Source organism: Cherax quadricarinatus, chromosome 69, assembly GCF_038502225.1.
Source record: "Cherax quadricarinatus isolate ZL_2023a chromosome 69, ASM3850222v1, whole genome shotgun sequence".
NCBI lineage: Eukaryota > Metazoa > Arthropoda > Malacostraca > Decapoda > Parastacidae > Cherax > Cherax quadricarinatus.
In genome coordinates this window covers 10,980,981-10,993,480 of record NC_091360.1, presented here as the reverse complement: position 1 = coordinate 10,993,480, position 12,500 = coordinate 10,980,981, and positions in this window count along the sequence as shown.

Here is a 12,500-nt window from a genome sequence, read left to right as displayed (position 1 = left end):
ATAATTTATTTGAATTGTTGGCCGATGATTCATGATATCTAGGGAATAATATGTAGGTAAATGTTATTGGTTGTAAAAATTTTTATGAATGTTTAGTGTTTCTTACATACGCTTGTATCCTATGACGTGTTACAGTTACAACACAGTGTCAGATGGGGATTCCCATTTCTTGGTGGCAGCGGTGTGACATTTGTAAGAAACAGGGTCAGTCGCCTTACCCTCGGCTACCAAAAACTTGCTTACTAAATATAAACTGATTTGCTTTTGATAGGGTATTGACGGTGCTGCGGTTTTTTATTTTATTTATATTGCGTGATTACATTTTGCTACCCATCTTGTGATATAAATAAGTGTTTTATGTTTGTCCTCGAAGTTGAGATCATTGGCCTAGTACGTAACAGTAAAGCTATCAATATCCCTCCAGCGATGAAAGCTTAGATGAAAGAACGAGGTCTTTTAGTCGGGGACTAACAGAGAAGTGAGTCGCTTTGTTCAGTAATTCACGTAGAATCTAGATTCTCTTGTCGAGCAAGTATGTGATTGCGTCTTGGCGCTGGAAGTTTCTTGGCTACCTTGTTTACAACATTCCAAACACGAATCTCCAGTGGCGTAGCAGAGCCAAGTTTCACCCCTGGAAATTAACTTTAACACTTAGTGCTAAGTCTCTTCCATTCATTCTCACACTAGCTTTTATAGCTTTATTATGCTATTCAGAGACACGTGAAATAAAATGTAAGTGAGCAAACACTAAGACGAATTAATTAGAGCATTTCAATTTTAAGAAGTGGTAGAAGAGATTAAGTTTCCAGGACCTAAATGCTTTCTAAGTATTTCTTAGTGATTGCTCAAACATGTTTTAATCTACTGCTCAGTATCATTTACGAAGGCTTACATTAAATTACCTTAATAAAAATGATCAAGAATTGTTTGGTCGAGATTGCTAGAGATTGTATGTCTAAGTGTGTATTTTCTTCTTTGCATTAGTAAATGAGAGTACAGTTATCTCCAGTGGCCTGAAATTCAGTGATGTGAAATAGTAGACATTGTATAGCAAGTGAACGAGTGTATTACCTTGAGGCTCACTGGCAATGATTGATGTGATGTAGTGGAGGCAGGATCCATACATAACTTTAGGAAAAGATTCGATGAAGCTCATTGAGCAAGGAGAAAGTGCACCAAGTAGCGACCAGCAAAGAGGCGGGACCAGGAGCTGTGAATCGACACTGCAACTACAAATAGGTGAGTATAAATTATACACAATTTGGAACCTTCCTGAGAGATCGACCTAGAATTAATTCTAATAATTCTCGTAGTTTTATAAAGAGGCACTGGAGTCATTGTCTATCAAATGCGCCAGCTACGTCTAGGGCATCATTTAACTGAGACTGGCTTTCCCCAGTGACTGGTGCCTCACAGTATAAGGATTCAAAATATCTTCAAGGCGACCTTTTCTTAAACCAGTGATACATAAAATTTTGTCTTTAATGATTATCTCTTTTTCTGTCTGTCTGTCTGTCTGTCTGTCTCTCTCTCTCTCTCTCTCTCTCTCTCTCTCTCTCTCTCTCTCTCTCTCTCTCTCTCTCTCTCTCTCTCTGTTTTAAATCTCTGAGACCCCCCTTTTGCTCTATATCTTTTCAATCCCCAACGATATAACGCAAAAGTCGCAGTTGGAAAACTCTAAATCCTTCTCACAAAAAAAAAATATAAAAATATGACTCCTTTATATCCTCTCAGGCACACTCAATAAAAATACAAAGATGTGTTTACAAACTTCCCTAGAAAAAGACACCCTAAAAAAATTATCTAGTTCAAAATTAATGACAAAAAAGATAGTTTTCAGCATCTTCAACAAGGACAACCTCATCAGGCGAAGGAGAAAGTTAAGTCTCATAGAGTTTTAGAAAGTGGTTGCTTGCAAAGGTGGGAGGTAGGGAGGGAGGAGAGAACTTGGAATTTTGCTGGGCAGTTTGGAAAGGAAGAGAGGGATGAAGATGGGAGGGGAAGAATGGTGTCATGAATATGCTGGACAGGACGGGAAGGAAGACGGGAACCGTGGGTGAGAGGGGATGGAAAGAGATGGGGGTGGGGGGGCCATGGATGTTTGGGAATGGAAGGAAGGCGGTGTGGAAATGGTAGGTTGGAAGTGAGAGAATGAAATATTGGGGACAATAGATGTGTGTGAGGGGTGGGAGAAATCGAAAGAATAGTGTAAACTCTGTAGTGTAAAAATAGAGATAAAGGGAGAAGTTGAAGGCGTCTAGGGAAGGTGAGAGAGAATGTTGTTAAAAGTTAAAACCGTTAAAATAACGCATTCTTCCAGTACAATGTGAGAACCAGTTAGACAAGCCGAGCAAAAATTCTTGCTCAAATTCACTGACCAGATGGCACTGTCTCTCACTTTTAATAGCTCTACATAACAGAAAAAATGACTTCTCTGAGACAGAAAATGTGCACTCCTTTCTTTTCCAACAAATCGGCCGTCTCCCACCGAGGTAGGTTGACCCAAAAAAGAGAAACACTTTCAAAATCATTAACTCCATCACTGTCCACCAACAATGATGGAGTGAATAATGATGAAAGTGATTTTTTCTTTTTTGGGTAACCCTACTTCGATGGGAGACGACAGGTTTGTTGAAAAAAAAATATCTTTGCAGGACAGGGTTCGCAACAATGGTTTCAAGATGGACAAGTTAAGATTTAGAAAGAACACAGAAAACACTGATTTAGGAATAGAGTTGTGGATGAATAAAATAATCTCCCAGGTAGCATTGCTCAAGTGACGTCTTTGGGTAACTTTAAAAGATGGTTGAATATTTTGTGTGAGTGGGGTTGAGTCAGAGCCAGTGATCCTGCTGCAGTGCTCTTCCTTTCTTATGTTCTTATAGAAATCCTGATGATGTTAACTGACTTTCCACCCAAACATTAATATTTATACGGTGCAATAAATAATTATAGGAGATCGCTAGTGAATCCTGTATTTTGAATTATGAACTGTCACATTTCGACAGAGCTAGAAAATAATCTTAGTACCTATGATTCACGCCAGCGTTGTGGTGTTTCTCCCCCAAATTATAATAATCGTTGTTATTTCTGTTATTCTGTCTCGGATAACGTGAATTATTATTATTATAATTAAAGAAAGCGCTAAACCGACAAGGGTCGCGGATAACGTGAAAGACCAGTCCTATGTAAGGTATACGTCTATCACCCAGGATGCAACTCATCAAACTCTGCTAACACTCAGGTGAATATTTACTGCTAAGTGAAATGGAGGAGCAAGTACATACGTTTCCACTCGATCCAGATTTAAACCCTTCTTCATTGTTAAGCTTTATTCGGCAAGAAAAGCATTGCTATTTAAGCCAAAAATCGCACGATATATATATGTACATATGCGATTCGATTTTGACTTAAGAAGCAATGCTCTTCTTGCCGAATATTGCAAGCGACAATTTGTGTATGCAATAACTTCGCAAAAGTCATTCTGAACCTAACGAAAAAAATATATTTCATTTTGTCTGTTTATTATTAAATTGTAAACTTATCTAAAATATATTTAGTTGGATTAGGCTAAATTAAATTGCGCTTTTTATAATAAGGTTAGGTAAGTTTTCTAAGGTTCTTTCGGTACATAGTTATTAATTTTTAACATTAACATAAATGAAAAATATATCTTTAAACGTATCAGAGAAAATTTTAGAAAGGTCTTAATTTCAAATGAATTCTTGCTAACTGACCAGATTTACCTATTCACCACAAATATATATATAATATATATATATATATATATATATATATATATATATATATATATATATATATATAATATATATATATATATTATATATATATATATATATATTATTGTACCCACGAACAAGTGGTATTAATCAATAACAACACTGCGACGACTAGCCAAGGAGTCGAACCCATGCTGCTTTGGCCTGCCTCATGGTGGGCGAAAACTCATGACGCCTTAATCCACGGGACCACACAATCTTTATGAGTACCGCATTCAGCAGAACTGGCTCTGCGGGATCAGAGGAAGATGATCCTGTTAAGGAAAATGGATGGAAGAGCAATGTAAAAGGATGGAACAAGAGTGGTAGAGCATATTATGTGAGCTTTCTGTAAAAATGGAGAAGAGGATGTAGGCAGAGAAGAAGAAAAGGGAGTTTCAAGCCGAAGCTGCAGAAGCCAGGATACGGGCCCTAGAATATGTGGTAAATATGCTGAATCGAGTTACAGGGCTATTGCCCAGAGGAGACATGGCATCTGTAGCAGGTACCCCCCCCCTACTGAACAAGGAGTCCAATGGAAAAGAAGACAAGACTTATGCTAAGACCCTATCAGTCCACCAAGCAGGGCCGAGGAATGAAGGGGAAGAGCTGCTGGGAGCAGGGATAGCAGTGAGGGGGGAGACAGTGGAGAAGGTGACAGGTCCAATGCAGAGGCACGATCATGCCACCAAGAGTTACAAAAAAATGAGGGAGACAATGGCCATGTACAAATGAGACCCAGAGACACAATAGGAAAGGCAATGGCAGGAGGAGAGGGAGAAGTTAGTGTTTATTCATGCACTTCAAGAGAGCAAGGGGAGGACACACAATGAAAGACAGCAGGGGATTGAAAACAGGAGATTGAAAACATCAGCAAAGAAATAGGCGAGGAGGACATGACTGAGATAGTAAATTTTCAGAGAATAGGGGGCACTTGAATGGGAGAGATCAGCCAATCAAACTGATTTTCAAGACAGAAATGGAAGAGAACAGGATCCTGCAAGAGAAACCATGGCTGAAGAAATCATCAGCATACAAGAGGATGTTCCTAGACCATGAAAGAACAAGAACAGAATGACAACAGCTGAGGAAGAGAGCACAGAAACGAAAGGGGCTAGGAAGAGAGACAAGGACAGAGTCAGCAGAGGACAACCAGGGTAGTGCAGAGCAAGAAGGGCAAGCATACACAGAACAACCCCCAGAATCCCACAGCCAAACATGCTATCACAACACAACGCACAATCCACACTTACAGTCCCCACCCCACACAATGCTATAGAATCCCACAGCACACTGCCTAGTCCCCCACCCTCACAGACCCTCAGAACACAGTGTTAGAGAGGAAACTGAAGGTATAGTACACCAATGCTGATGGAATAACAAATAAGTGGGAGTGGCACGAAAGAGTCAGAGGCATCACCGGACATCATAGCTCTCACAGAAACCAAGCTCATAGGAATGATAACAGATACCATCTTTCCAATGGAAAATCAGAACTTGAGAAAAGGCACAGGGAACACAGAGGTTGGGATTTTTATGAGCTGGAGAGAGGAGACAGAGAAGAAGCAAGAGACTGTATAACAGTAACACTTCATTCAGTATGGAGGTCCCAAGGTAATAATTGCAGTGATGTATGACCCACCACAGAACAGGAGGCCAAGGCAAGAGTATGATGGGAGTTATAAAGCGATAGTTGACACACTGCCTGAAGTGCCCAAGGGCTCATGCGAGGAGGGCAAAGCTGCTGATTGTGGGTGACTTCAGTCACGAGGAAATCGACTGGGAGAATATGGAGCCACATGGGGGCCAATAAATTTGGAGGGCTAAGATGATGGAGGTGGTGCTGGAAAACCTCGTGTACCAACACGAAAGAGACACTACCAGAGATAGGAGAGGAGAGGATGAACCAGCAAGATTGGACATAGTATTCACCTTGAGTACTGCAGATACTGAGGACATCACATATGAAGGACCATTCGGGGCCAGTGACCACATGGTTCTCTGCTTCGAATACACAGTAGAGTTATGAGTGGAGAGGGAAGCAGGAAGACCAGGACAAATGAAGCCAAACTACAAAAGGGGAACTGCACAGGCATGAAGAATTTCCTACACGGGGTTCAGTGGGACAGAGAACTGGCAGAGAAGTCAGTAACTGAAATGATGGAATATGTGACAACAATATGCAAGGAAGCTAAGGAGAGGTTTGTACCCAAGGGTAACTGAAATATGAGAAGGCCAGGATGAGCCCTTGGTTCACGTAAGAGTGTAGATAGGCCTAAACCATGTGTGTTAGAGAATGGAAGAAGTAAAGAAGGCAAGGGACCCAGGAGAATAAGGAAAGCAGTTGTAGAGCCAGAAATGAATATGCACAGGTAAAAATTGAGACCCAACGACAATACGAAAATGACATAGCAGCAAAACACAAATGATCCGAAGCTGTTGTACACACACATCAGGAGGAAAACAGTCAAGGACCAGGTAATCAGGTTGAGGAAGGAGGGGGGATCACAAGAAATGACCGTGAAGTATGTGAAGAGCTCAACATGAGATTCAAAGAAGTGTTCACAGAGGGGTCTCAAGAAAGATGGAGAGGTGGGGTACACTATCAAGTGTTGGACACAATACATACAACCGAGGAAGAAGTGAAGAGGCTGCTAAGCTAGCTACACACCTCAAAGGCGATGGGGCAGAATAAGCTCTCCATGGATCCTGAGAGAGGGAGCACAGGCGCTATGTGTACCACTAACAACAATCTTCAACACGTCTATCAAAACAGGGCGACTACCTGAGGTATGGAAGGCAGCTGATGTTGTCTCATTTAAAAAAAGAGACAGACATGAAGCATTAGTCTACAAACCAGCATGGTTTTAGAGACTGAAAAATCCTGTGTTACAAACCTACTGGAGTTCTATGACAGGATGAGAGCAGTAAGACAAGAGAGAGAGAGGGGTGGGTAGACTGCCTTTTCTTGGACTGTAATAAGGCGTTTGACACAGTTCCACACAAGAGATTAGTGCAAACACTGGAGGATCAGGCAGGGATAACAGGGAAGGCACCACAGTGGATCAGGGAATACCTGTCGGGAAGACAACATTGAGTCATGGTACGAGGCGAGGTGTCAGAGTGGGCGCCTGTGACGAACGGGGTTCCACAGGGGTCAGTCCTAAGACTGGTGCCGTTTCCGGTGTTTGTGAACATGACGGAAGGAATAAACTCCGAAGTTTACAGATGTTGTGAAGTTGATGAGAAGAATTCAATCGGAGGAGGACCAGGCAGAACTACATAGGGATCTGGACAGGCTGCAGGCCTCGTCCAGAAACTGGCTTCTATAGTTCAACCCCACCAAGTGCAAAGTCTTAAAGATTGGGGAAGGGCAGAGAAGACCGCAGACGAAGTATAGTCTAGGAGCCAGAGACTACAAACCTAACTCAATGAAAAGGTTCTTGGGATGAGTATAACACCGCGTATATCTCCTGAGGCGCACATCAACCAAATAACTGCTGCAGCATACGGTTCCCTAGCAAACCTAATTAGAAAAAAGAGCGAGGAAAGGCATAATGAGAATAACTTAAGTAGACGAAGAGAAGCAACTAGCAAGGCAGAATGGCGAGACACAATTATTGCCGAAGCAATTACAGCAGCTGCGTCCACTGCCAGCAAACAGGGAAGCGTTACCGAGAGAGACACAATTAGGCAGAAGGTGGGAAGAGGGTGTGGGAAGAGGAAGAAGAGGCAGAGGGAAGAGGCAGAGGGAAGAGGAAGAAGAAGCAGAGGGAAGAGGAAGAGGCAGTGGAAGAGGATGAAAAGGAATCACTTTTTCTCTTCTCTGGATTATCGATAAATTTTTTACTCATTCCTGACTCTGCTTTAGCTTTTCTTAACCCCCTCCTGCTCCTCCTCCTCCTCCTCCTCCTCCTCCTCCTCATTCGTAATCCAAAATCAGCAATATTTAAACTCACGGTCACGTTGAGCCAGGCGAAAATTTGTCGGTTTTCAAACATATATCCAGTTTTTTATTTTTTTTATTATTATTACTATTAGAAGTAGTAGTAAATTATTATGATTACCAATATTATGTTGTTAATATGAAAAATATTATCTATTATTATTAATTTTTTTTTATTACTCTTAACTCTGCCTTGCACTAATTATTATTATTTTCTCTTAAGGAATTTTAAGGAATTTTTTAACACCTTTATTAAATAAACCTAACTTCAAATAAAAAAAATTAAGGACTAAAGCAAGCTAAACATGAAAATAAAATTAATCCTGAACCAGAGGAAGAATACATATGAAGATTTGTCTCTGGGGACATAAATGTCATGGTCAGTTGTTGGTATTCTCCACAAAATTATGAACTACAATAAATATACAATTTAGTTAGATAGGTAAGATAATTGTTTCCTGATGCGGGTCTTAATCATATGATAGCTCGCACTGGAGCTTTTGATCATATGACGGAGGCCTTCCGCTGGCTTACTCCTCTAACCCTTCAAAAGGTTATAATTATAGTCATTGTTGTCTAGCCGGATTGTCAAGAGTGTTCCAATGTCTCAGACAGGCCAGTTGTTGCGTTAGTAAAAGTTGATCAGGAGGTGTAAAGAGTAAAGTCGTCCAGACGCCTCCGTGTCACAAGAAGCTCACAGGCAGATCACTGATGAGCTGGTTTTTAAGACTCCAGACCAGTGATGAGCTAAGTGAGGATTGTTAAGACACCAGACCATTGATGAACTAAATGAGATTAAGACACCAGACCATCAATGATCTAAGTGGGATTGTTAAAACACTAGACCATTGATGAACTAAGTGAGGATTGTTAAAACACTAGACCATTGATGAACTAAGTGAGGATTGTTAAAACACCAGACCATTGATGAACTAAGTGAGGATTGTTAAAACACCAGACCATTGATGAACTAAGTGAGGATTGTTAAGGCACCAGCCCACTAATGAACTAAGTGGGATTGTTAAGACACCGGCCCATTGTTGAACTGACTGGACTTGTTAAGACACTGATCAACTAAGTGAGGAGTGTTAAGACGCTTCTCGGAAGTCTGATTAGCTTCGTGGAGATCGCTTCAAACAAGGTTATATTCATATTATATTCAAAACTCGTCATTAGACAGGCAGAAAATTTCAAAAATCCCGTTCCATTTCACCTCTCTCTACAAGAAACTAACTCATGAAGTGAAGACTGAGAGAAAACACAATATTGGAACATATAAAGTTGAAAGCTATAAGACATCACTTAACACAGTAAGAAAGTTTGTTAAGAGTCTTCAGAACATAAACTTCCAACAACACTGTAACCTTCACTGACTGTGAAGTCTGTAGGTGAAGCGAGGAGATAAAAGTTGCTTTTCTTGAAAAAAGAGAAAGAAGAAAGGATGAGAAATACACCAGAGTAAAGAGGAAAGGAGAAATTGTGAAATTAAGAAGATTCCGTCCTTAGACGGCGCCATATTTGGCCACTCTCGAGAGCGGACTACACACAAACAATCGGACTAGAATCAAACAACACACTTTCTCTACCTTTTGTCTTTGCAAAGTATCAAGTGAGACATAACGACGTACAAAATATTCAGAGGATTTGATAGACTGCGAGGCGAAAACCAATATAAGAGGGAACATTTCGAAGTTGATTAAACGAATCAATGACAAGAAATATCCCCTTCATCCTCGGAATGATCGAAAAGTGCCATAAACTTCGTGAATAAACAGTGAAGGTAGGATTCATACATAGTTTTAAGAACAGGTAACAATCTCTGAGAATAGGAAGGAGGGAACCTTCCTATTCTTTGGAAGAGGTAAAGCTATGAGCTGACAGTTGATCCTTGTAAGGAGATGCGAGGTCGAGCTCCTGGTGGAAATAAATGGTATCAAATACCGACTCAGTGGAAATATAAACACATATGCAGTATAATGTGATCCTTTACTGACAACGTTTCACCCACACAGTGGGCTTTTTCAAGTCACACACAGATCTGTGTGTGACTTGACTTGAAAAAGCCCACTGTGTGGGTGAAACGTTGTCAATAAAGGATCACATTATACTGCATATGTGTTTATATTTCCATCGAGCTCCTGGTCAATTCTTTCCACATACTGACCTTGTTCATAGTGTGGTATTATTATTATTATTATTATAATCAAGGGGAAGCGCTAAACCCGTAGGATTATACAGCTCATAGTGTGGTAAATAATTGTATTTCTCATTGTCTTTATTTCTTTAGTTTATTTATCCCCCTTTTTAGTTTCCATTTTTTTTCTTTTTGTTATTTACTATTTTTTTATACTTTCTCCGTTTTCATTACAATAAGGGAATATATACAATACCGAAAACTTGAGAAATTAGACATATGTGCAACATCTGGTTATCTTTATTTGTAAAATAGATATCCAAATGTCACATTTGTGTCTAATTCTTCACTCTTTTCTTTATTTTTGCACCTCCTTCGCTATTTCCTTTATTTTCAATGATTACTTCTTAAAGGTTAATTTCGACCTACTCTTCATATTTGATTTGTTTTGTATCCCACATACATTTTTTTCCTTTCCGTGACTGACAGACTTTCTCCTCGGAGGCTGTCGTTACAGTGTCACCACCACCATCACCAGTCCTCCATTCTATTCTGCCACCATTATCACCACCACCATCACCAGTCCCCCATTCAATACCACCACCAGTAACACTACCCTATCTATCACTACCACCGCCATCACCAAAATCAGCACCACTACCACCACCACTACCAACACTATACCATTACCCCCTCCAGATGCACCACCACCACAACCACCCCCATTATATCACCATTACCGCTAGCACTCCACTCACCATCACCTCCACTACAATCATCCCCACCACCACCACCAAAAATCACCACCAACACCCCTCCACTACCACCACCATCACTACCACCACCAAGCCACATACACAAAACACGTAGAAATATTAAAATCCCTCAGCATTACTGGAACCACAAATAATCTTGAAACACTGCCAACGAGAGAGGGTAATTTTATCAAGTTGAAACTACAATCTCGTAAAAGGGAATTCTATTCAGGAGAGAAATAGAGAAAAAAGGCAATAGAAGCAATGGAAAGGCAAGTAAACTGTCTTATAATCCTAGACGCCAGAGTCGGCCTCACTGCCACAAAGAAAATTCTTTGCAAATTCTTCTTACCAACTTCGTTTCTAAGTTTGGTGGTTATAATTTCACCTTTTTTTGCGCAACTTACTTTTTTTCTGGTTCTTTCATCTTCGGTTCTCTTTTCATTTTTCCATTCCATGTTCTTCTAATTTCTTCGTTAATTTCTGATCAACTTTAATCAAAATTCTATCCCTTTCCGTCTTGCTTTCTTTTTCTACTTCTCTGTTCCTTCCCTTTTTCCTTATTATTTTCCTTTCGTCTTCTATTTATGTCTCTTTTAATTATATGTTCTTTTATTAGTTTTCTCGTCCTCGTCCATCTACTTTAGTTTTTCATTTACAGTTCTTAAACTCTCAATTAATTTTATCTTATAATCCTTGTATTTTTCTGCTTTCATCACTAAAATCTGTTTTCTTCTGCTACGTGTTCTTCTGCTACGTGTTCTTCTGCTACGTGTTCTTCTGCTACGTGTTCTTCTGCTACGTGTTCTTATGCTACATGTTCTTCTGCTACGTGTTCTTCTGCTACGTGTTCTTCTGCTACATGTTCTTCTGCTACGTGTTCTGCTACTTGTTCTTCTGCTACGTGTTCTTCTGCTACGTGTTCTTCTGCTACATGTTCTTCTGCTACGTGTTCTGCTACTTGTTCTTCTGCTACGTGTTCTGCTACTTGTTCTTCTGCTACGTGTTCTTCTGCTACGTGTTCTTCTGCTACATGTTCTTCTGCTACGTGTTCTGCTACTTGTTCTTCTGCTACGTGTTCTTCTGCTACGTGTTCTTCTGCTACGTGTTCTGCTACTTGTTCTTCTGCTACGTGTTCTTCTACGTGTTCTTCTACGTGTTCTTCTGCCACGTGTTCTTCTGCGACATGTTCTTCTGCTACATGTTCTTCTGCTACGTGTTCTTCTGCTACGTGTTCTTCTGCTACGTGTTCTTCTGCGACATGTTCTTCTGCTACGTGTTCTTCTGCTACGTGTTCTTCTGCTACGTGTTCTTCTGCTACGTGTTCTTCTGCTACATGTTCTTCTGCTACGTGTTCTTCTGCTACATGTTCTTTTGTTACGTGTTCTTCTGCTATGTGTTCTTCTGCTACGTGTTCTTCTGCTAAGTGTTCTTCTGCTACGTGTTCTTCTGCTACATGTTCTTCTGCTACATGTTCTTCTGCTACATGTTCTTCTGCTACGTGTTCTTCTGCTACGTGTTCTTCTGCTACATGTTCGTCTGCTAAGTGTTCTTCTGCTACATGTTCTTCTGCTAAGTGTTCTTCTGCTACATATTCCTCTACGTGTTCTTCTGCTACTTGTTCTTCTGCTACATGTTCTTTTGCTACGTGTTCTTCTGCTAAGTGCTCTTCTGCTACGTGTTCTTCTGCTAAGTGTTCTTCTGCTACATGTTCTTTTGCTACGTGTTCTTCTGCTAAGTGTTCTTCTACGTGTTCTTCTGCTAAGTGTTCTTCTGCTACATGTTCTTCTGCTACGTGTTCTTCTGCTACATGTTCTTTTGCTACGTGTTCTTCTGCTATGTGTTCTTCTGCTACGTGTTCTTCTGCTAAGTGTTCTTCTGCTACG